This window comes from Bos grunniens, chromosome 27 (assembly GCF_055505025.1).
Source record: "Bos grunniens cultivar Pamir isolate PY7600 chromosome 27, Bosgru_T2T1.0, whole genome shotgun sequence".
Lineage (NCBI taxonomy): Eukaryota > Metazoa > Chordata > Mammalia > Artiodactyla > Bovidae > Bos > Bos grunniens.
Window position 1 is genome coordinate 9,811,107 of NC_141191.1, and position 24,802 is coordinate 9,835,908.

Consider the following 24,802-nt stretch of genomic DNA (forward strand, 5'->3'; position numbering starts at 1 on the left):
TCCAGAGCAAAACTCATCCTCCCAAAACTGCCTGATGGGCAGTTCAGCTTCCTCTGTCTTTGCAGTGACTTCTGAGTCACACTCCACAGGTTAAGGACACAGCCCTCCACAGAACCACTCTCACTTTGGACACCAGCCACTATACTGTCCTCACTTCTAACAAGATGGCAACCAATTTGGGGGTTTCCACTGGCCTTTTAGACTTAATGATTCACTAGAATGACTCATAGAACTTGGGAAAGTGCTGTACTTACTATTACAGTTTTATTAGAGCAGAATTACAAATCAGAGCCAGCCAAAGGGGGAGAGTCACAGGGTGAAATCTGGGAGGTGAGGGTGGGCAAACATGACGCCTCCTCATCTCTCTGTGGGACCCCTATGGCATAACCTCCTGTCAACTGGTGACAGTACTCAAGAGGGTGCTACCTAGGGAGGTTCACCTAAGCTTAGCACCCACAGCTCCCACTGGGGCTGCCTTACCTGGACATGACTGATGGAATCAGTCTCCAGCCTTCCTCCCTTCCCCCGTGAGGTGGAAATCACAGTGTGTCTGCATGAGTGTGTGTGATATGTGTTTGTGTGTCTGTCTGTCTGTCTGTCTGCCCAGTCATGCAGTTGTGTCCAACTCTTTGCGACCCCATTACAATACCTCAACCTTCTAACCATGAGGTGGATCTTTTTGGCTCTTTGTTCCTGAGGCATCTTATTAGCATGAACTGTCTAAATGTCCATCATGAGTCACCTTGTTAGCGTCAACTATCAAATATGGCCTAAGGGTATGGGCTGAGAGACCCAGCTTGAATAACAGACACTCCACAATGGCACCCCACTCCAGTACTCTTGCCTGGAAAATCCCATGGACAGAGGAGCCTGGTAGGCTGTAGTCCATGGGGTCGCTAAGAGTTGGACACGACTGAGCGACTTCACTTTCACTTTTCACTTTCATGCATTGGAGAAGGAAATGGCAACCCACTCCAGTGTTCTTGCCTGGAGAATCCCAGGGACAGAGGAGCCTGGTAGGAGGCCGTCTATGGGGTCACACAGAGTTGGACACGACTGAAGTGACTTAGCAGCAGCAGCAGCAAGTTTATCATAGCTTTCCTTCCAAGGAACAAGCCTCTCTTAATTTCATGGGTGCCGTCACTGTCTGCAGTGATTTTGGAGCCCAAGAAAATAAAATCTGTCACTGCTTCCACTTTTTCCCTTCTATTTGCCATGAAGTAATGGGACCTGACGCTATTTCTTAGTTTTTTTAATGTTGAGTTTTAAGCCAGCTCTTTCACTCTCCTCTTTCACCCTCAAGAGACTCTTTGGTTCCTCTTCACTTTCTGCCATTAGAGTTGTTAGGCAGTTAGAATAGGAAAAAGGAGTCTAAAATGGCAGTGGCTAAAAAACAAAGAAAGGGAAAAGCCCAAGAAAAGGGAACAAAGGAAAAATCTGCCCGCTGGAGTGAGAAACTCAGGTGAAACAAACACACCCCTACCTGGCCAGCCCTAATTTGCATAGGGTTGGCTCAGTGGGGAGGAGACAAAACTTAAAAAAGAGGGAGCCAAGATTGGTTGGGGCCTCTCCATTGAGGTCAGCCTGCCCTCATGCCTTGTAAACCAGCTGTAACCAAGCTGTAACACTGGTCCGCTCTTTCAAATCTTTGTTGCAGTGAGACAGAACCAAGGAAATTACACACTCTTCCGATAGAGTGGTTATCATCTGCATATCTGAGGTTGTTACTTCTCTCTGTAATCTTGATTCCAGCTTGTAGTTCATCTGGCCTGGCATTTCATATGATGTACTTGCCCAGTGGCTCAGCGGGAAATAATCTACATGCAATGCAGGAGATGTGGGTAGATGTGGGTTCAATCCCTGGGCTAGGATGATCCCCTGGAGAAGTAAATGTAACCCACTCCCATGCCTGGGAAATCGCATGGACAGAGGAGTCTGGTGGGTGACAGTCCATGGGGTCACAAAGAGTAGGACACAGTTTAGCAATTCAAACAACAATACAGTTAAAAATCTCTGAGTTTCTGAAAAAATGAGTTCAATATTTAATGGTTTTTTCTTGTTTATATCTGTTAATAATTTCCTCTCTTTCTGACTTATCCTTTCTCTTCTAGGTTTCTTAGGAGTTAAATCTAACTTGTTTCCTTACTCCTAAACTCCAAAACTAAGGAGCGAATTAGATAACACAATAGTGTTACACTTACTGAAAATTAGATGCCATTCTAAGGGCCCCACATATATCCATCTGTTAATCATCACAACTGTGCAAAGATATAAGTGTGTTACCACCCCTGTATCAGTTACCATCAGGTTTGATATATACATCAGAAAATTAAAATGAAACTAATTAACAGTAATAAGAATGACCTATACATATGAGAGTTTATTTTTTCATATAGAAGATGCAGAGGTAGGTCATCTAAAACTGGGAGAGTGAGTAACTGTTGGGTAGACAACATAGTCCATGGGGTTGCGAAGAGTTGGACACGACTGAGCGACTTCACTTTCACTTTCCACTTTCATGCCTTGGAGAAGGAAATGGCAACCCACTCAAGTGTTCTTGCTTAGAGAATCCCAGGGGCGGGAGAGCCTGGTGGGCTGACGTCTATGGGGTCGCACAGAGTCGGACACGACTGAAGCGACTTAGCAGCAGCAGCAGCAGCAGACAACATGTTCTTCGCCTTGTGCTTCACCATGCAGGCCAAGGCTGCTCCAGTTTCAGACATTACAGCTGAATTCTAGGCATCAGGTAGGAAGATATAGTGACTTCTCCATTAAAAAAAAAATTCTCCGAAGGTCCATAGAGCACTTTGAGTATCTCTGTTATACAAAAGAATAGTTATAACACCATAGCTGGTCACAAAGGAATGATAATCTAATCTGTTCACACACTCAGCCTGAACAATGGCAACAGAAATTTTTTGCTGGCTATGTTAACAGGATTTTTCTATGCAATTGTCTTCATTAGCACTTCTTTACTTTCCTAGAATTCCTCGAACAAATAGCTTGATTGTTTTTACAGGGACTTTCCTAAAAACCTTTCAGTTTTTCAGTGGAAGCATCCAGAGACAGTTTACACCTTAAGATTATTTGGATCTTTCTCTTTAAAAATCCTGGCTTTATTGTTTTCACCAATCCTGGATGATTGTGTCTTGATTTGTAACAGTCTTAATCAAACTCCTGCTTTTCAAGACCTGCCTTAAATCAAACTTTCAGCTCTCACTGCCAAAGTTTATTAAGGTGGTATTCCCCCTCACCACATAAGCAATAGACTCAACATTGTTCTATGTATCTTTGATTTTTGTGTCAGTGATATTTGAGGAGTCAGCTGTTGCCAAGAGACTTGGAACAGTAATCTGTATTTGGGTGCATGACTAATCCAAATAAAACTGTTTCTGTTACTCAGGCACAAAGTGAAATAAGTTCTGGGTTAGATAATTAACACTCTGCCCCTACACCACTCTATTTTGCAAGTGATTAGCCTGAGACATAGAAAGCTAAGTAGCTTATCATGGACCAAGTAGACCACCTGTAGAATATTTCTTTTTTTAGTAGGTATTAGATGTATCAGTGTTATCTGGGGGTATCCTATGTACAGTACCATATGCTGATTTACAGATAATTACTGTCTTTAAAGGCTAAAACTACAGGGAAAGTCTGTTGAAGATTAACTGCCTTGAACTTTTAGGAACAACTTAGAGAAATAATAACTTTCAGAATTAGATGTATTTTATTCAATATAAATTAACAAAAATAATAGAAGTAAAATACACACTTATATAAAGGAGGAAAAATAATTTAGGGGCTTAGATTTAAGGTATATGGATAGATTAGAGGTCTGGGGGTGGAAACAAGGTTATAACCTTAGTGAGAAAATGAATTTACAGAATTTTCTTTCTTCTTTGATGCTGCTGAAAGTTTACTCCCTTTTTCTTTCGAAAGGCTCTATGGTGAGAGTGCTGGGTGTATGTGTGCTCCTTATTGAATGCGAATGTTTATGGGGAGAGAGCAGTATTCATGTTTCTTTCCCGCTAACGAAAAACAAAGTAGAGTTTGCAGGGTTCAGAGAATAGATTAAGTAAGTACTTCCACTCTCAGTTACTTCTCGCATCTGTTAAGGTTCCAACATGGTCTCTCCTTTTAGGAATAAACAGATTACAAATTAAACTTACAGTGAAGAAGGTTGTTGCTGCCGCTGTTCAGTCACTAAGTCGTGTCAGATTCTTTGTGACCCCATGTACTGCAGCACACCAGACTTCTCTGTCCATCACTATCTCCATGAATTTCCTCAAATTCATTTCCATTGAGTCAGTGATGCCATCCAGCCATCTCATTCTCTGTCATCCCCTTCTCCTCTTGCTCTCAATACTTGCCAGCAACAGTCTTTTCCAGTGAGTTAGCTCTTCGCATCAGGTGGCCAAAGTATTGGAGCTTCAGCATCAGTCCTTCCAATGAATTTCAGGGTTGATTTTCCTTTATAATTGACTAGTTTGATCTCCTTGCTGTCCAAGGGACTCTCAAGAGTCTTCTCCAACACCACAGTTCAAAGCATCACTTCTTTGGCACTCAGCCTTCTTTATGGTCCAACTCTCACATCCATACACGACTACTGTAAAAACGATAGCTTTGACTATATGGACCTTTGTTGGCAATGTGATGTCTCTTTTTTAAAACACTGTCTAGGTTTGACATAGCTGTTCTTCCAAGAAAGAAACGTCTTTTAATTTTGTGGCTGCAGTCACCATCTGTAGTGATTTTGGAACCCAAGAAAATGAAATCTGACACTGTTTCCACATTTTTCCTATCTATTTGCCATGAAGTGATAGGACTGGATGCTGTGATCTTAGTTTTGTGAATGTTGAGTTTTAAGCCAGCTTTTTCATTCTCTTCTTTCACTTTCATCAAGAAGCTCTTTAGTTCCTCTTCACTTTCTGCCATTAAAGTGGTATTATCTGCATATCTGAGGTTGTTGATATTTTTCTTGGCAGTCTTGATTCCAGCTTGTGATTCATTAGCCTGGCATTTCACATGACGTACTTAGGATGCATCTGCATATGGTCCCATTACTTCATGGCAAATAGATGGTGAAACAATGGAAACAGTGACAGACTTTATTTGGGGGGCTCCAAAATCACTGCAGATGGTGACTACAGCCATGAAATTAAAAGACGCTTGCTCCTTGGGAGAAAAGCTATGACAAACCTAGATAGCATATTAGGAAAAAAAAAAAGACATTACTTTACGGACAAAGGTCTGTCTAGTCAAAGCTATGGACTTTCCAGTAGTTATATATGGATGTGAGAGTTGGACCATAAAGAAAGCTGAGGGCTGAAGAGTTGATGCTTTTGATCTGTGATGTTGGAGAAGACTCTTGAGAGTCCCTTGGACAGCAAGGAGATCAAACCTGTCAATCCTAATGGGAATCAGTCCTGAATATTCATTGTAATGACTGATGCTGAAGCTGAAGCTTCAATACTTTGGCCACCTAATGTGAAGAACGGACTCATTAAAAAATACCCTGATGCTGGGAAAGATTGAAAGCAGGAGGAGAAGGGGATGACAGAGGATGAGATAGTTGGATGACATCACCAACTAGATGAACATGAGTTTGAGTAAGCTCTGGGAGTTGGTGATGGACAGGGAAGCCTGGTGTGCTGCAGTTCATGGGGTCACAAAGAGTTGGACATGACTGAGCAACTGAACTGAACTCTGCATATAAGTTAAATAAGCAGGGTGACAATATACAGCCTTGATGTACTCCTTTCCCAATTTGGAACCAGTCCATTGTTCCATGTCTGGTTCTAACTGTTGCTTCTTGACCTGCGTACAGGTTTCTCAGGAAGCAGGTAAGGTTGTCTGATATTATCATCTCTATAAAACTATTACACAGCTTATTGTCATCCACACAGTCAAAGTCTTTAGCATAGTCAGTGAAGCAGAAGTTGATGATTTTTGGAATCCCCTAGCTTTTTCTATGATCCATCGTATGTTGGCAATCTGATCTCTGATTCCTCTGCCTTTTAAATCCAGCTTACACATCTCAAAGTTCTCAGTTCATGTATTGCTGAAGCCTAGCTTAAAGGATTTTGAGCAACATCTTTCTGGCATGTGAAATGAGCTCAAAATCTGCTGAAGCTTTGGTCTGGTAGCTTAGTTTGAAAAGAAACAAGAGGAAAAGTAGGCCAATTTCAGGGTAATTAAGGAATTTCTAGACTTGAAAGAAGATAGTGAAAATCAGTGGGTGTTTGTTAGAGCTCTAGAAATCAGGCTCAGGACTTGGAGAAAATGGCAAAATTCTGCCAATTGTATAGGCATAGGAGGGTAATGTTTCTCAAGGTGCATTCTGCCAAAGGCATGAACACATGTATCTTGATCAATATGTGTATAGGATATGTTTTCTATTGTAAACATTGTATATATAAATTATATATGTGTATAATTTTAGTGTGATATTTAGCCAGGAGAATGTCAACAGAAAGTGAGACTTCAGGTTCTGTAACAATGCCTAGACTAAGTCATATCCAGCTACAGATATGAGACATAGTTAATTTGACTGTTCAAGATCTCATAAAGGAAAAGTAATTCTTACTAGAAAGTCTAAACAGTTTGTTTCGTGAGTATAGATCATAGAAGGCAATATATTATTATTATTGTGTCAAAAGACACTTCTATAATGGACCAAGTACATAGTGCAAATGCAATGAAATAGTTGATTTAGCCTTTAGGAAACTCACTTAGTGTATGTTGTTGTGAATTTAGTGTTTTTAATTTTGTCACATTCTGTACCAAAATGTGCTTAAACCTTTACCAAAAATCCTTATAGTCAAAGCTGTGAACCAAACATCCAGAGGCAGAGAACCACTTAAGTAAGTTTCACAATGCACAATTTTCAAAAAAATGAAAAAAAAAAGAATACCTCTAATACTGGGTCTGATCATAGTTTTAACTCCTTCATTACAAGTAATTTTATAGCTTACTATATAATGAGATAATGGAAAAATAAGAACTGAATTATTACAATTCTAAAATTGGCTTGAAAATCACTTTTATACTTTCATACCAACATATTTCGTTTATATTCTACCCAAAAGAGTTTGTCCATGATGAACTACTGTAGTCAGCAATCTGATCAGTAATGTAACTGGGCCAGTAACTATCTTTGGCATGTTTTTGAGATAAGAGTCAGTTGCATAATTCACATGCATTAATACTAGAATAATATATTTTACATCATATATTTTTAATAATTTTCAGAGTATGTAGGTGACTGATTTTAGAAAAAAATAGGTGAATTGCTCTACCAATTTTTATTTTCTGTAAAGTGTTCTATAAAATGATTTCAGCATCCTCTCCTGATTAAATAAAAAGTAAACAAAAAAATGTTATCCAAAAAAAAAAAAGAAAAAAGGGAAGAAAAGAGCCTTAACTAGCTCACTGAAACCTTTACATCAATCCCTCCATAAAAGCAACACAATCCAGGCAAACACTGTCAGGATCAGCATTGTTGGAAATCTGGAATCTAACTAATAGCTTGCAGCAACCAGTGAAATGCTTTTATTTAAAAAAGAGGGGGTGAAGCTGAATCTCAGTAAGACCGCAGAGTGTGATGGTGTTTTAACTTAGTCAGGTCCCATTTCCTACTCGCCACCTTGGTAGTGGCCTTGAAGATAATAGCCCACATTCTGTCTACGGATGCCAGTTTTGGAGGCAGCAGATTGGATCTCATTTGCAAAGGATTGTTGTTCTTTGGTTTTGATCAGTGTAGTACCTGGACAAAAGGGCAATGTTTGTTAAAACATTACAGGCAACATATTAGTTGCTGCTGCCTGGGGCAGTGGATGAAAGTTGGAGCAAAAAATAGACTAACCAAAAAAGCTTAGGAAGAACGTCTGGGGATTGAGATTTTTGAGGGAATGAGAACTTTAAAAATCTCTGACATATTCCTGGATATCTTCAAGGTCATGGGGATGCCCCAGGCTGTGCACTTGTTCAGGAAAGACATGAGAAGGCCCTACACTTTCACTTCAGGCTGACCTTCAAGTTCTGCACAAGCAGGAAGTGAAAGCTAAGGCAGAGTTCAAACTAGTTGAGTGGTAAAGGCATGCCTCAAACACACAATGTGGGTCTACAAACACCATCCAATCACTAGCTGACAGTAAGCTAACAGAATAGAGATTTTAGTGGCTAAATATGACAGAAGATACAGATTTTACAAAATAAATTCAGAAAAATAGCTGAGCAAACAAATCTAAGTAGCAGAAAACAAGCCCTGGGAAAGGGAAGAATAGATTTATAGAGTAGCCATGTTATAGTATTTTAAATATCCAATTTTCAAAAGAGAGATATCTATAGAAGAAGATATGGCCAATACAGAGTATAGTTAATAAAAACTGTCTCTATGGAAGCCAAGATATGGAGTTTAACACCTAAAGACTTTAAATCAGCTATTTAAAATCAGCTCAAACAGATAAAGGAAACCATGGCCAAAGAACTAAAGGAGAACATGAGAATTATGTTTTACCAAATAAAGAATATCAATGAAGAGATTAAAATTATAAAATGAAACCAAACAGAAATTCTGGCACTGAAAACTACAAAAACTGGAATGAAAAATTCAATAGAAGGGCTCAACTGCAGAATTGAATATGGAGAGGAAAGAATCAGTGACCCTGACAATGGGTCAATTGAGACTGTCAAGTTTGAATAATAGAAATATAAAAAAAAGAATTAAGAAAAATGAACAGAGACTAAAAGTCATGTGAGGTACCATCAAGCTTATTGATATAGGTATAATGGGAGGCTCAGAAGAGGAGAGAGAAAGGAGGCAGAATAAATATTTGAAGAGGTAATAAAAGCAAAGACATATCATACTCAAATTCTCAAAAACCAAAGGCAATCCTGAAAACAGGAGCATCTTGTCACATACAAGAAAGGAATCCTCAATAAGAGAATAACATCTGGTAATGCCTTGGAAACTGTGAGGCCAGGAGACAGTGGACTAACACATTTGAATTTCTAGTTTAAAAATAAAATAAAATTAAAAAATAAATAAAGGGGAAAAAAAAACACCCAAATTTAAAAAATAATAATAAATTGAAGGAGAAAGTAATACATTTCCAGATACATAAGAGTTCATTGCTAGTAGGCCAACCCTACAGAAAGTGCAGAAATAAAAAGTCCTTCAGACTGAACCTTCTCAACCTGACAAAGGGCATTCCTGAAAGGCCCACAGCCATTGTCATGTAATGACTGGACTGAAGCATATCTTCTAAGGATTCAGTATCTAAACTACAGAAAGAACTCTTACAACTCAACAACAAAATTACAAAATGAGCAAAGGATTCGAACAGACATTTCCCTTAAAAAGTTTTAGCCAATAGCATATGAAAGATGCTTAACATTAGTAGTCTTTAGGGAAATACAGATCAAACCCACATTGAGGTACTATTTCACACCAATATGATGGGTGTAGTAAAAAAAATTAAAAAGTGTTGTTGAGGATATTGAGAATTTGGAGCCCTCATATATATCTGGTGGGAGTGTAAAATGCTACCACAGTGGGGAATAATTTGGCTGTTCCTCAAAACTAGGTATATACCCAAGAGAAGTGAAAACATATTCAAGCAAATAGTTATATATGAGGATTTATAGCAATATTACTAATGATCTCCAAAAGGTAGAAACAACCCAAATTTTATCAGTTGATGTATGGATCAAAAAAATGTGTACTATCCATGCAATGGAATATATTTAGCCATCAAAAAAGATTGAATTACTGCTACATGATAAAATATGGGCAAACCTGAAAGCTTTTACTTTTAATAAGTGAAAGAAGACAGGTACATCAGACCTCGTGTATTAGATTTTGTTTGTGTGAAACATCCAGAATGAGGAAATTTAGAGACAAGGAAGTCATGAGACAAAAAGTGGTTGCTCAGTGCCAGGGGAGGAGGGAATGAGAAATGGCAGCTTAATGGGTATGTGGTTTCTTTTTTGGATGATGGAAATTATCCAGAATTGGGTAGTGGTGATGGTTGTACAACATTTTGAATATACTATATAAGCTGCTGAAATGGTATGCATTAAAATGGTAAGTTTAAGCTATGTGAATTTTATCTCAATTTAAAAATAAAACTAAATTATTCTGCTTGGAAAAAAACCCTTTTTTTTAATTTTTAATTTTTAAATTTTAATTGGAGGCTAATTACTTTACAGTATTGTAGTGGTTTTTGCCATACATTGACATGAATCAGCCATGGGTGTACATGTGTCCCCATCTGAACCCCTCACCTACCTCCCTCCCCATCCCATCCCTCAGGGTCATCCCAGTGCACCAGCCCTGAGCACCCTGTCTCATGCATCAAACCTGGACTGGCAGTCTATTTCACATATGATAATATACACGTTTCAGTGCTATTCTCTTAAATCATCCCACCCTTGCCTTCTCCCATAGAGTCCAAAAGTCTTTTCTTTACATCTGTGTCTCTTTTGTTGTCTCGCGTATAGGGTCATGGTTACCATCTTTCTAAATTCCATATATATGCATTAATATACTGTATTCATGTTTTTCTTTCTGCTTACTTCACTCTGTAGGATAGGCTCCAGTTTCATCCACCTCATTAGAACTGATTCAAATGAATTCTTTTTAATAGCTGAGTAATATTCCATTGTCCATCTAGTCAAGGCTATGGTTTTTCCAGTGGTCATGTATGGATGTGAGAGTTGGACTGTGAAGAAAGCTGAGTGCCGAAGAATTGATGCTTTTGAACTGTAGTGTTGGAGAAGACTCTTGAGAGTCGCTGGACTGCAAGGAGATCCAACCAGTCCATTCTAAAGGAGATCAGTCCTGGGTGTTCTTTGGAAGGACTGATGCTAAAGCTGAAACTCCAGTACTTTGGCCACCTCATGCAAAGAGTTGACTCATTGGAAAAGACTCTGATGCTGGGAGGGATTGGGGGCAGGAGGAGAAGGGGACGACAGAGGATGAGATGGTATTTTATAAAATTGAACTTGGACTTACTTTACCTTACCAAGAAAAATATAGTGTTAATGTAAATTTCTTTACAAAATAATTTTATGAAAAAATTTTTTGAAGTTTAATTTATATTGTAGTAGTAAGAATAACAAAATTAAATGTCATGTGACTATATATGTGAAAGTCATATGGCTACTGGCCTATAGTCAAGTAATTAATGAGCTGTTTGAGAAATAAATAATGTCTTTAAACTGAATATTCTCTTCTGGTAGTAATTTAATATCACTTTTTAATAACTGAAGGAGAAGCATCCTAGAATATTGCTGAAAACATCTGAGGCTAAATTTTTGCTTAATATTAAACATAGTAATAAAACTACATTCTTTAAAAAAACATATACATTCTGTATATGTTTTTTTATTTAAAGGAGTGAGTTGCATGCTTATTTCTAACATTTTATTCTTACTACTGCTATTATAGGAATATTATATTAATAGTTATGTGTAAACCCAAAGAGAGCAAAATATATGTATTCAGTTCTGAATAGTATTCTACTGGCTCTTTAATCAGATACCACACTTGCAATTAGTTATGTGTAAATTATCTACATTATCTTTGGTCTGAGTTTCTCATTCTCACTGTACTAATGGTCTTAGTAAGCCTGGACCACCGTGGCAGTGAAATTAGCTCCATGACAAGAAGATATGTCAGATAATAGAGTGACTTCATGTAAGTGGGTTTTGTCTTGCTTATGATTATTGGTTTTGCTGGCTAAGACATTTGAGAAATAGTTTACAATGATAAAAATATGTGCAAATATTCTCTTACATCAATATATTTGTAAATATTCTTAATTACATCTTCTGATAATATTGTTGACTTCCACTGAAAAATCCCTATTATTTATAATTGACTAAACTGACATTTTTTTCTCAGCATGCCCATGGTATCAAAGATTGATTTCTGAAGATTTTATTTATACAGAAAGTTGGATTAGTTACCACAGTGTAAACAATTTAAGAATGTCTTAACTTATCTTCATAGTTTCCATGTTGCCCTCAGTGGGCCATCACTGTTTGCTGAACACAGGTTAAATATTTTATCGTCACTACATATTATGTCTGTTTGGCATAAATAGATTTTTGTATGTTAGAACTGCTTAAAATTGTGTTCAAAGCAAAACTGTATATCATGAAGAGTTTTGCAGTTTGCTTTTTGAAGACTATGTTAATGAACCAATACTCTGTTTTATGTTATAGCGGAACACTGAAATTAGCTCCTTTAGGTGACAGAGCTGCTGATCCCTGACCAGCTTCCCCAGGAAAGAACTCTTTTAAGTCTGGTGCTGTGCTGTAAACACACTCCCATTTATTCCAGCTAATGAGAAACAGGTCGTCTGGAAATGTGTCTCTGAGGAAAATACTGAGTAAATCTTTAGAAAACAAAGCTCTCTAGATTGATTGAAAAGATAATTTTGATAAGATGTTGTAAGCGAAATATAATATCAAGCTAGAAAGCAGGCAAATCAGATATGAAATTCACTTGGATGTGTCAGCTTGGGCTTTGGATTGAACAAGTGAAGGTATTGAGAAAGATGTTTGCATTTATGGAGTCTCTCTGGTTTCCTCTCCCCCTGCAGTCTTATCATTGCCTCCCTCCCACCCCCAACTCTCCTGTCCTGCTGGGAGTGTGTCCCTGGTCTTCTTATCTCTCTTTGGGATCAGTCAGGCTGTCTCTTCCACTTGCTCTTCTGTTATAAGGTGTCTAATAGTTTATAGTCTTTTAATCTTCTGGCGCTTCCTGTGGACAGTTTCAAATAGCTTCTGTAGCTGCTTTAGATCCTTTAATTTGAAAAGCTATTAACTTTTGAATAAATAGTCTTCATTATTGGAAAGCTTTGCAAGGCTGTGCCTTACTGAGCATTGATTTTTGTCCTTGGAGAATACATTTATCCAAGATAGAATTTTTTTGCTTAGGGTAAAATTTATAATAGAAAATAAGTGACAAGACTTGTTTATTTTTCTATAGCTTCTCATCCGACTTTAAATCTCTTGGCTCTCTATTTCTATATTCTTCAACTTCTTGAGAGGACATGAATTACTTACTGGTCATTAACTTATGTATAAATGCAAGTGGAATTCCCATTCCAGATAGATTCACTGGTTCATTCTAAGTAATCCTCTAAATTTATGTCTCATACCTATTCCTTTCCATCCTTTGCCACCATCAAATATTGGGTTGTTTTCCTGATGCTACCAAAGGGGCAGTATTAGCAGTAACTCCACATTATCAGATGATCTTCCTCTAGAAAACACTTGTGGATTTTATTTTTCTATAAGAAGGTGAGAGTGAAGTGAAGTTGCTCAGTCGTGTCTGACTCTTTGCGACCCCATGGACTGTAGCCTATCAGACTCCTCTGTCCATGGGATTTTCCAGACAAGAGTGCTGGAGTGGGTTGCCATTTCCTTCTCCAGAGGATCTTTCCGACCCAGGGATTGAACCCGGGGCTCCCGCATTGCAGGCAAACGCTTTACCATCTGAGCCACCAGGGAAGCAAGAAGGTGAGAAAGTCTATATAAAACTTCATTTAGCCAATATTATTGTGTGATTTCCCCTAATAAAAAATATCATGTAGTATGATAGAAGTTTTTCACTAATTTAAGAATTTTTTTTCCATTTAGTAGCTGAAGAATACATGAATTTTGGAGATATCACATATGCTGTGCAGAGTGTAGGTCCTAAAGAAACTAGAGTATAGAAAAATAACTTGGTAATCTCCCTGGAAGATTGCACCTACTATTAAATAGCACTGCTACCACTACTGCTAGTATAGTGTCACATTTTCATGGCAGTTTCTCTTTCCATAGCTTCTGTTACTTCCAGTGTGGTAACGAAAGAGAAGCAGACATTTCCTTGTGAACTTTTAAATGCTTCTCATTTGTACTTCACAATTGCTTAATGATAGAGGTACAGCAGGTAATATCAGTGATATTTCAATGGAGTTTCTAAGAGGTTAAATGAATTACTTGATCAAGTTTACTAGGTTAGTTGTAGATATCTGCTGATTTTGCTGTTTGTGATCTATGAATAGGCAGTAGATATAAATGTATGGGCCACAGATGTTTGGAATCCTTTAAACTTATTTCAAAGAGGCTCATGTCCACACATACATATCTGTACGTTAAATACATAAATTACAGTGATATCTTTATGAGTATTTTTCAATATGATAAATAAAATACAAATTTATTTTAAAATTTTATTGAATTTAAAGTACATTTGTATTATTATGTATTTCTTAAAAAGTAATTACTAAACATACAATAATTGCCAGACTATTTGGATCCTTTTTTGATTTTAAGTAGGAATCTTCATACCAAAAAAGATACTGGAAACCACTGTACTAAAATACGGTTGGGGTCTCTGGGCTGCAATAAATTTGAGGAGAAGGAAAGGACTGATCCTAATCATAATTGTGAAGAAGCAGAGCTTCTTTGATTTCTCATTCACCTCAGCTTCTGTCCTCATATGTCACACCCCTACTCCTTGTCTATCTTCCTTATTTCTCCCACACGGAAAACAAACAAACATTATTTTTATTATTGAAAGTTATCTGAATTTTTTAATTAAAATATTTCTAGAATGTCTATTGTAGACCTGGCCATGTACTACACATCCTACATACATCCTTTCCTTTTATTCTTATATCAGCCGTGTAATGTATATACTATTATTCACATGTTGCACATGAAGAAACTGAGGTTCAGATAGATTAGCTTCTTCAGGATTACAAAGCTGGTGAATTATACTTTCATAAATTAAAACAGGGTCTACCAAATCCCAATGCCTATATTCTCTCAAAAATAAATCTTTAAATTTATATATTTTGAGGCTTATGTATGAAGCAGAGTAGCTAAGGTAGTATTAGAATGTAGGATTTCATTTTGCCACTTCAAAATTAGCATGGTTTTTGAGGGCAGGATTGTGTCTTTTGTGTTCATCCTTGTAACTTCAGCATATTAGCAAAACACCTGACATGGACCAAATGCCTTGTGAAGCCTTTTTAACTCTTTTCTTATTCTTCCCACTTCCTACATTCAGCTGATCAAATGATGCTCTTGATTCTATCTCAGAAATGTCTTTCAGATGTTATTTTACTTTATTTCCATCACCACTTTATTTGTATGGATCCTTGTTATAAACTGAATTTTGTCTCCACAAAATCTGTGTGTTAAAGCTCTGATTCCCAAAGTGACTACATTTGGAAGTAGGATATTTAAAGAGTTAAAGTTTAAATGAGATCATGAGACCATATTGATCTAATTCAGTGTGACAGGTGTCCTTATAAAAAGAGAAGGAGACATCAGGGAAGCACATACCCAGAGAAAAGGCTGTGTGAGGAAATGGTGAGAGGGGGCTGTCTGCAAGCCAAGGGCAGAGGCCGCAGGAGAAACCGCACCCGCCGTCACCTTCCTCTTGGGCTTCCAGCCTCCAGAACTATGACAGCACATTCCTGTTGCTTATGCCACCCTGGATGTGGTATTTTGTTTTGACTGCCCTAGCAAACTAATACAGTGCTCATAATTTACCATTAAAGAAATTGAAAATCATTTTCTCATTTTTCCACTTTCCTATTTTACTATTAGGAGGAAGCCTCTAATTCCCTAGTTTCACGTTTGATGAGGTGCCTTCCCACTGATGGGCACAGCTGGCTGCATGATATGTGAGTAGCAGATCTCCATTTCCTATGACCATTCTGAGGAAGGGCTCAGGAATCCAGAAAAAAATTGCCTCTGGCAGATGCTCAGAGTCTCTTAGATGAGTGTTCAGATCAAGCTCTGCCTGTGTCTTTTCTTACAGTATCTTTCATTGACACAATTTATATTTTAAAAAGCATTTGAATACAGTTTTATCATATGACCTTATCCTTAAAACACATGTGTATGTAGGTACCACAACTTCTTTATTCACTCATCTGTTGATGGATGTCTAGGTTGCTTGCATGTCCTGGCTATTGTAAATAGTGTAGTGCTGCAGTGAACGTTGGTGTACATGTGTTTTTTTGAATTATGATTTTCTCAAGCAATTATCCTCCAATTAAAAAAAATTTAATTGAAAAAATTGAGGATAAGAAGAATGAGTTAATTAAACTTTATTAATCACCTAATGAGTTCCAGGAATTGCGCTGGTTTCCCATTATATTTTAATAAGGTAATTTACCTTTAGTTGCAACATATCTATAAATGTGGTGAATGCACATTTTTTAAAAATCTGTAACATATAACTATCCAATGTATAGCTGAAAAAAAGATGTAGAGAGTGAGTAAACTGTGCAAGGTCTGACAGACACTGAGGAGTAGAGACAGCCTAGAAAGGCTCATTTAAAAACTCATTGCTCTTTCCACTTACCACATTTAGGAATGACACACCAGATTATATTCTTTTGCTGTGCATAATGGAGTTGCAGCAGATGTATTTATTCGAATTAAATTGCAGGAAAACGCCCAAGGTACTTTCACTTTTCACTTTTATGCACTGGAGAAGGAAATGGCAACCCACTCCAGTGTTCTTGCCTGGAGAATCCCAGCGACGGCGAAGCCTGGTAGGCTGCTGTCTGTGGGGTCGCACAGTCAGACACGACTGATGTGACTTAGCAGCAGAGCAGAAATCATTTAAGTTAAGCATAGACTGTATTGTGTCAGACTTCTTACTGAACAAGCATAAGCCCCAGGCAATGGAGTTAACCAGGTAGGAAAGAGTAATATGGATTTGGTGAATCCAGTGAACAAAGATGTTTGAGTCATTTCCAAGGGTTTCAGATCAGATCAGATCAGATCAGTCACTCAGTTGTGTCCGACTCTTTGCGACCCCATGAATCGCAGCACGCTAGGCCTCCCTGTCCATCACCAACTCCCAGAGTTCACTCAGATTCATGTCCATCGAGTCAGTGATGCCATCCAGCCATCTCATCCTCTGTCATCCCCTTCTCCTCTTGTCTCCAATCCTTCCCAACATCAGAGTCTTTTCCAATGAATCAACCCTTCGCATGAGGTGGCCAAAGTACTGGAGTTTCAGCTTCAGCATCATTCCTTCCAAAGAAATCCCAGGGTTGATCTCCTTCAGAATGGACTGGTTGGATCTCCTTGCAGTCCAAGGGACTCTCAAGAGTCTTCTCCAACACCACAGTTCAAAAGCATCAATTCTTCGGCGCTCAGCCTTCTTCACAGTCCAACTCTCACATCCATACATGACCACAGGAAAGACCATAGCCTTGACTAGATGAACCTTTGTTGGCAAAGTAATGTCTCTGCTTTTGAATATGCTATCTAGGTTGGTCCTAACTTTCCTTCTAAGGAGTAAGCATCTTTTAATTTCATGGCTGCAGTCACCATCTGCAGTGATTTTGAAGCCCAGAAAAATAGTCTGACACTGTTTCCACTGTTTCCCCATCTATTTCCCATGAAGTGATGGGACCGGATGCCATGATCTTCGTTTTCTGAATGTTGAGCTTTAAGCCAACTTTTTCACTCTCCACTTTCACTTTCATCAAGAGGTTTTTTAGTTCCTCTTTACTTTCTGTCATAAGCGTGGTGTCATCTGCATATCTGAGGTTATTGATATTTCTCCCGGAGTCTTGATTCCAGCTTGTGTTTCTTCCAGTCCAGCGTTTCTCATGATGTACTCTGCATAGAAGTTAAATAAGCAGGGTGACAATAGACAGCCTTGACGTACTCCTTTCCTATTTGGAACCAGTCTGTTGTTCCATGTCCAGTTCTAACTGTTGCTTCCTGACCTACATACAAATTTCTCAAGAGGCTGGTCAGGTGGTCTGGTATTCCCATCTCTTTCCGAATTTTCCACAGTTTATTGTGATCCACACAGTCAAAGGCTTTGGCATAGTCAATAAAACAGAAATAGATGTTTTTCTGGAACTCTCTTGCTTTTTCCATGATCCAGTGGATGTTGGCAATTTGATCTCTGGTTCCTCTGCCTTTTCTAAAACCAGCTTGAACAACTGGAAGTTCATGGTTCACGTATTGCTGAAGCCTGGCTTGGAGAATTTTTTTTTTTTAGGACCCATTTCCATGATGTTTTAATTATTAGCTTCATATTTTGCTTATGAAAATAAAAGAGTAGTATTTCCAACATTGAGCATGACTTTACTAGCATGTGAGATGAGTGCAACTGTGCGGTAGTTTGAGCATTCTTTGGCATTGCCTTTCTTTGGGATTGGAATGAAAACTGACCTTTTCCAGTCCTGTGGCCACTGCTGAGTTTTCCAAATTTGCTGGCATATTGAGTGGTTTCAGCCCTTGATAAAGAAGTAAAATGTGTTGTCTAGCCTTAAGTAAGTTAGTGATGATAGAGACATTGAATAAGTTCATTTAGGAGTATAGAGAATCACTGACTAAGGAAATGACAGTCTAATGTATAATTGGTCAATTAGAGCTATTCTCTCTCTGTAATTTTCCTTTGGAAAAATAACAAATTGACCTTCTTGTCTCTGTCTTCTCTTTGGAGTGAGATTGTTTGAATAGTATAAATAGGTTTTCCAGCGCTGGATCCCCTCCTCTTGTCAAACCAGAGTAACTCAAGTAATCAGGTTCTCACCCTGCAAAACCAAAGGACTGGATACTGGCTCCATGTTAAACTTGCCAAGATTTAAATACTCCAAAAAATAGTGAACTGAAATTCCTCTATCTTCTCTATAATAGTTAAGAAGTCTTCTAATGGAGAGGTTTCTAACCAGATTTTTTTTCTTACAATATTAATGATTAATTTTTTGTGTCTACTTGACTGGGCTAAGAGGTGTGCATGCAGCTGGTAAAACATTATTTCTAGGTGTCGTTTGAGGGTGTTTCCATATGATATTAGTGTTTGAATCTGTAGAATGGGTAAAGAAGATCTACCCTCACCAATCTGGGTGGGCATCTTCCAGCCAACTGAGGACTCCAGTAGAGCAAAAAGACAGAGGAGGAGCAAACTTCTTTCTCTCTTTCCTTGAGCTGGGAAGTCCGTCTTCTACTGCTCTCAAATGGAGGAGCTCCTAGTTCCCAGGTCTTTAAGCTCAGGCTGAATCACAACACTGGCTTCCCTGGGTCTCCAGCTGCAGCCAGCAGATGCTGGGATTCCTCAGCCTCCAAAATACATGTTGTTTTTGTTGTTCTTCAGTTCCTCAGTCGTGCCTGACTGTGACCCTGTGGACTGCAGCATGCCAGGCTTCAGCCAATTCCTATAATAAATGTGGAAGTTTACTTTATTGGTTCTGTTTCTATGGAGAACCTTGACTAATATATTAATGCAAGTATTCTGCTTGTTAGTTCATAACTATTGCTAATGTATAATGTTTATCTGTTTTACAACCTGGCCCTTGGATCTTTGATATTTGAGGCTTTCAAATTGCCTCAAATAAATAATGCTCGATAAATAATGAGTCAAACATAGAGGACAAAGCCATTTTATGAATTTATATACTTTGGAAGAATAGGTATAAATGTGTCACAAACCACTGGAATGGTATTAAAAAGAGGGCCAACTCTTCCTCCTTTCTACATGTCATTTCTTACCTCTCTAATTTGGTCTTGTAGTTAGGATATGACTCAATAAAGAGAAGCAACAAATCTTTATCTCAATCTACTTTGATCATATTTTACTGTATGTTGAGATTCCCTTTTCGGGGCTAGCCAGTTGTTTTATGTCATGATTAAATTGAAAGGAAATGAAATGCCAGTATAGTTAATCTGTTTTTATTTTATTCAGTTCTCTTTATTTTTATCTTTAGCCAGAAACAAACAAAAAGACAGTTGTCATTTTCCAATTTCTTTTTGTGTATTTTGATTTCTTTTCTGGGAATATTTCGATTCCTATACCTGAATAACTGTCATAATAGACAATATAATTATATATTTTCCATCTCAGCTATAAACATGAGCAGTTTGAAGGACATCCATATCTAAAGTCAATGAAACAGTTTCCCTGTGAATGCATTTTGTGATATTATAAATGAAATTATTGTTGCTTAGTGAGAAAATGTTCTAAACAGACTACAGGTATTTATGTAAGTATCCATAAATGGCCATGAAAACATAGTGTTAAAGATACTGAACACCTTTTTGGAGAATATCAGGGATTGTTTAACAATAGTAGAAATATAGATTATTCCAGATTTTAGAAAAGGAGTCAAGGGTAAACTATGCTGAGTAGTATGAATACAATTGCATTGTTCATGAGAGAAGGCCTCCAATGATTTGTGACTAAAGAAATTTTTCCAGCACATTAAAAAAAAACCCATTGGATCTCAGGAATGATATCATTTTAGAAGCTTGAATCACCAATATAAGGAGAGGATTGTTTATTTTCATTTCAAACTCATTGTGGAATTTTGCAAGCTTAAGTATACCAACGTGTTATAATTTTAGTCCACCATACTGTGTATATTACAAATAGCTCAAAAAGAGATCAAAAGTAAATCTATATTACTGACTGCTTAATTTTTTTATCTGCCAGTTCTCTTCAATTCAGTTTTAAATTACCTTTGCAGCATTGCCAATTGTAACTTTCTACATTAGAAAAGAAAGAAAATAGGCCTGATACATTTGACATCTTTTCATAGTAACTCTACCTTTCTGAATGTCGATCACAATGTTGCATTTCTAATTGCTTTATTACTTGTGTTTCTAAAATTTATTAGTAAAGATTTAAATATAATTAATTAAAGTTTGTTTTTACAGTCATTAAAATACTAATATCAAAATTGTGGATGCAATAAAAATTTGCTTGCCAATCTCTAATTAACTTGACCATAGTGTAAAATTTTGTTATAAAGGGTTATCTTGTAATATGGCTTCCCATAACCAAAAACAACAGCAATGACAATGATTTTTAGAACCCATGTCTTAGAACTTATGAATTGTACCTAAGCTTTCACTTGTAATAATCGTGTCACTTAATTTCCAGCTTAACACATTCCACTAGAATTACTCTGTTTCTTTGCTTGTGGTGTAATCATGGAAGTTCACCTAAGGTAGAGTGGTAAGTGTAGTAAATTCTGGCTGATTGCAACACTTGGGGACAACATTTGGCCTTCCAGTAAAGGATTACTTGGTCCAAAAGTTTTAGCATGCAGCATCTGGTATTCAGGATAACATCATGTTTTTCTAAAAACCCTTGTCAAAGTTCTGGCTGAGTAGCATCCTAGAGTATTTGCAGTACACTGCCAGCTTTTCTTGCCCAGGCAAATCTGCACTGTCAACACACCAGTGATATCCAGTTAATACCTGTTCTTAGCCTACATACTCTTGTAGGCTTGAAAAAGTGAGGCCTTTTTTGTAGCTTGGGAATAGATGTGAACATAGACCATAATTAATTAAACAGCCCACATGTATTGCCATGAAAATAATAGCTTCATGGGCCCTTCAAATCTAATCTAACCTCAAACTTTCAGCATCAGAACAACCTCTTGATAGCCCATGAGTTAATTTGAAATTAGATGAGTAAGGAGCACACATAAGCTTTCCTTTTATTGAATACAAATTAACTACTAAAACTTGGAAAAAATAACTTTCCCCATGGTGTTGTGATTGGTGATCACAATGGAAAACTGTTCACACATATTTAAAATACTGATTCAGTGATGGATAATCTTTGAAAGCTTTATTTTTTGTGCCCCTTGGAGAATCCAATTTTGCACTGATTCAAAACCTCGAATAGCCAAAGCTATCTTGAAAAAGAAGAATGGAACTGGAGGAATCAACCTACCTGACTTCAGGCTCTATTACAAAGCCACAGTTATCAAGACAGTATGGTACTGGCACAAAGACAGAAATATTGATCAATGGAACAAAATAGAAAGCCCAGAGATAAATCCACGCACATATGGACACCTTATCTTTGACAAAGGAGGCAAGAATATACAATGGATTAAAGACAATCTCTTTAACAAGTGGTGCTGGGAAAACTGGTCAACCACCTGTAAAAGAATGAAACTAGAACACTTTCTAACACCATACACAAAAATAAACTCAAAATGGATTAAAGATCTCAATGTAAGACCAGAAACTATAAAACTCCTAGAGGAGAACATAGGCAAAACACTCTCTGACATACATCACAGCAGGATCCTCTATGACCCACCTCCCAGAATATTGGAAATAAAAGCAAAAATAAACAAATGGAACCTAATTAAACTTAAAAGCTTCTGCACAACAAAGGAAACTATTAGCAAGGTGAAAAGGCAGCCTTCAGAATGGGAGAAAATAATAACAAATGAAGCAACTCACAAACAACTAATCTCAAAAATAGACAAACAACTCCTACAGCTCAACTCCAGACAAATAAATGACCCAATCAAAAAATGGGCCAAAGAACTAAATAGACGTTTCTCCAAAGAAGACATACAGATGGCTAACAAATACATGAAAAGATGCTCAACATCACTCATTATCAGAGAAATGCAAATCAAAACCACTATGAGGTACCATTTCACACCAGTCAGAATGGCTGCGATCCAAACGTCTACAAGCAATAAATGCTGGAGAGGGTGTGGAGAAAAGGGACCCCTCTTACACTGTTGGTGGGAATGCAAACTAGTACAGCCACTATGGAGAACAGTGTGGAGATTCCTTTAAAAACTGGAAATAGAACTGCCTTATGACCCAGCAATCCCACTGCTGGGCATACACACTGAGGAAACCAGAAGGGAAAGAGACACGTGTACCCCAATGTTCATCGCAGCACTATTTATAATAGCCAGGACATGGAAGCAACCTAGATGTCCATCAGCAGATGAATGGATAAGAAAGCAGTGGTACATATACACAATGGAGTATTACTCAGCCATTAAAAAGAATACATTTGAATCAGTTCTAATGAGGTGGATGAAACTGGAACCTATTATACAGAGTGAAGTAAGCCAGAAAGAAAAACACCAATACAGTATACTAACGCATATATATGGAATTTAGAAAGATGGTAACAATAACCCTGTGTACGAGACAGCAAAAGAGACACTGATGTATAGATCAGTCTTGTGGACTCTGTGGGAGAGGGAGAGGGTGGGGAGATTTGGGAGAATGGCATTGAAACATGTGTAATATAATGTATGAGACGAGTCGCCAGTCCAGGTTCGATGCACGATGCTGGATGCTTGGGGCTGGTGCACTGGGACGGCCCAGAGGGAGGGTATGGGGAGGGAGGAGGGAGGAGGGTTCAGGATGGGGAGCACAGGAATACCTGTGGCGGATTCATTTCGATGTTGGACAAAACTAATACAATATTGTAAAGTTTAAAAATAAAATAAAATTAAAAAAAAAAGACAGGTCTATGTTTAAATTCTATATCCCTGACTTTACTGAACATGGCCCCGGCCATCAGAGAAAGACCCAGATTACCCCAGAGCCAGTCCCACCCATCAGGAAGCTTCCACAAACCTCTTATCCTTATCCATCAGAGAGCAGACACAATGGAAACCACAATTACATAAAGCTAGCCAAACTGATCACTTGGGTCACAGCCTTGTCTTACTCAATGAAATTATGAGCAATGTGGTATAGGACCACCCAAGATGGAACGGGTAATAGTGGAGAGTTCTGAAAAAACGTGGTCCACTGGAGAAGGGAATGACAAACCGCTTCATATTCTTGCCTTGAAAACCCCATGAACAGTATGAAAAGGCAAAAAGATATGACACTGAAAGATGAACTCCCCAGGTTGGTAGGTGCCCAACATGCTACTGGAGAAGAGTGGAGAAATAGCTCCAGAAAAAATGAAAAGGCTGAGCCAAAGTGAACACAATGCCCAGTTGTGGGTGTGACTGTTGATGGAAGTAAACTGCAGTGCTATAAGAACAATATTGCATAGGAACCTGGAATGTTAAGTCCATGAATAAATAAATTGGAAGTGGTCAAAGAGGAGATGGCAAGAGTGAACATCAACACTTTAAGAATCTGAATTAAAATGGACTGGAATGGGCGAATTTAATTCAGATGACCATTATATCTACTACTGTGGGCAAGAATCCTTTAGAAGAAATGGAGTACCCCTCACAGTCAACAAAAGAGTCCAGAATGCAGTACCTGGGTGCAATCTTAAAAAGCAAAATAATGATCTCTGTTTGTTTCCAAGGCAAACCATTCAATATCACAGTAATCCAAGTCTATACCCCAACCACTAATGCCGAAGAAGCTGAAGTTGAACGGTTATATGAAGACCTATAAGACCTTCTAGACCTAACACCAAAAAAGATGTCCTTTTCATTGTAGGGGACTGGAATGCAAAAGTAGGAAGTCAAGAGATACCTGGAGTAACAGGCAAGTTTGGCCTTGGAGTACAAAATGAAGCAGGGAAAAGGATAACAGAGTTTTGTCAAGAGAACACACTGGTCATAGCAAACACCCTCTTCCAACAATACAGGAGAAGATTCTACACATGGACATTACTAGATGGTCAATACTGAAATCAGATTGATTATATTCTTTTCAGCCAAAGATGGAGATGCTCTATACAGTCAGCAAAAACAAGATTGGGAGCTGACTGTGGCTCAGATCATGAACTCCTTATTGAAAAATTCAGACTTAAATTGAAGTAAGTGGGGAAAACCACTAGACCATTCAGGTACGACCTAAATCAAATCCTTTATGACTTTACAGTAGAAGTTACAAATAGATTCAAGGAATTATATCTGAAAGACAAATGCATGAAGAACTATGGACTGAGGTTCATAACATTGTATAGGAGGTGATGATGAAAACCATCCCCAAGAAGAAGAAATGCAAAAAAGCAAAATGGTTGTCTGGGGAGGCCTTACTAGTATCTGAGAAAAGAAGAGAAGTG

At 37.9% G+C, this 24,802-nt stretch overlaps 1 long non-coding RNA gene across 12 annotated transcripts in view; it reads left to right on the forward strand.

Annotated features, from left to right (window-relative positions):
- The window catches only part of LOC147343521 (uncharacterized), a 438,787-nt gene that overhangs the window by 42,238 nt on the left and 371,747 nt on the right, over positions 1-24,802 (forward strand). For 8 of the 12 annotated variants that reach the window (XR_015156507.1, XR_015156505.1, XR_015156498.1 and 5 more), the window contains exon 4: positions 15,619-15,695. The exons of the other annotated variants lie outside the window; for them this stretch is intronic. This is a non-coding gene — a long non-coding RNA (uncharacterized LOC147343521). The remainder of the gene's footprint in view (positions 1-15,618; positions 15,696-24,802) is intronic. 12 annotated transcript variants of the gene reach the window in all.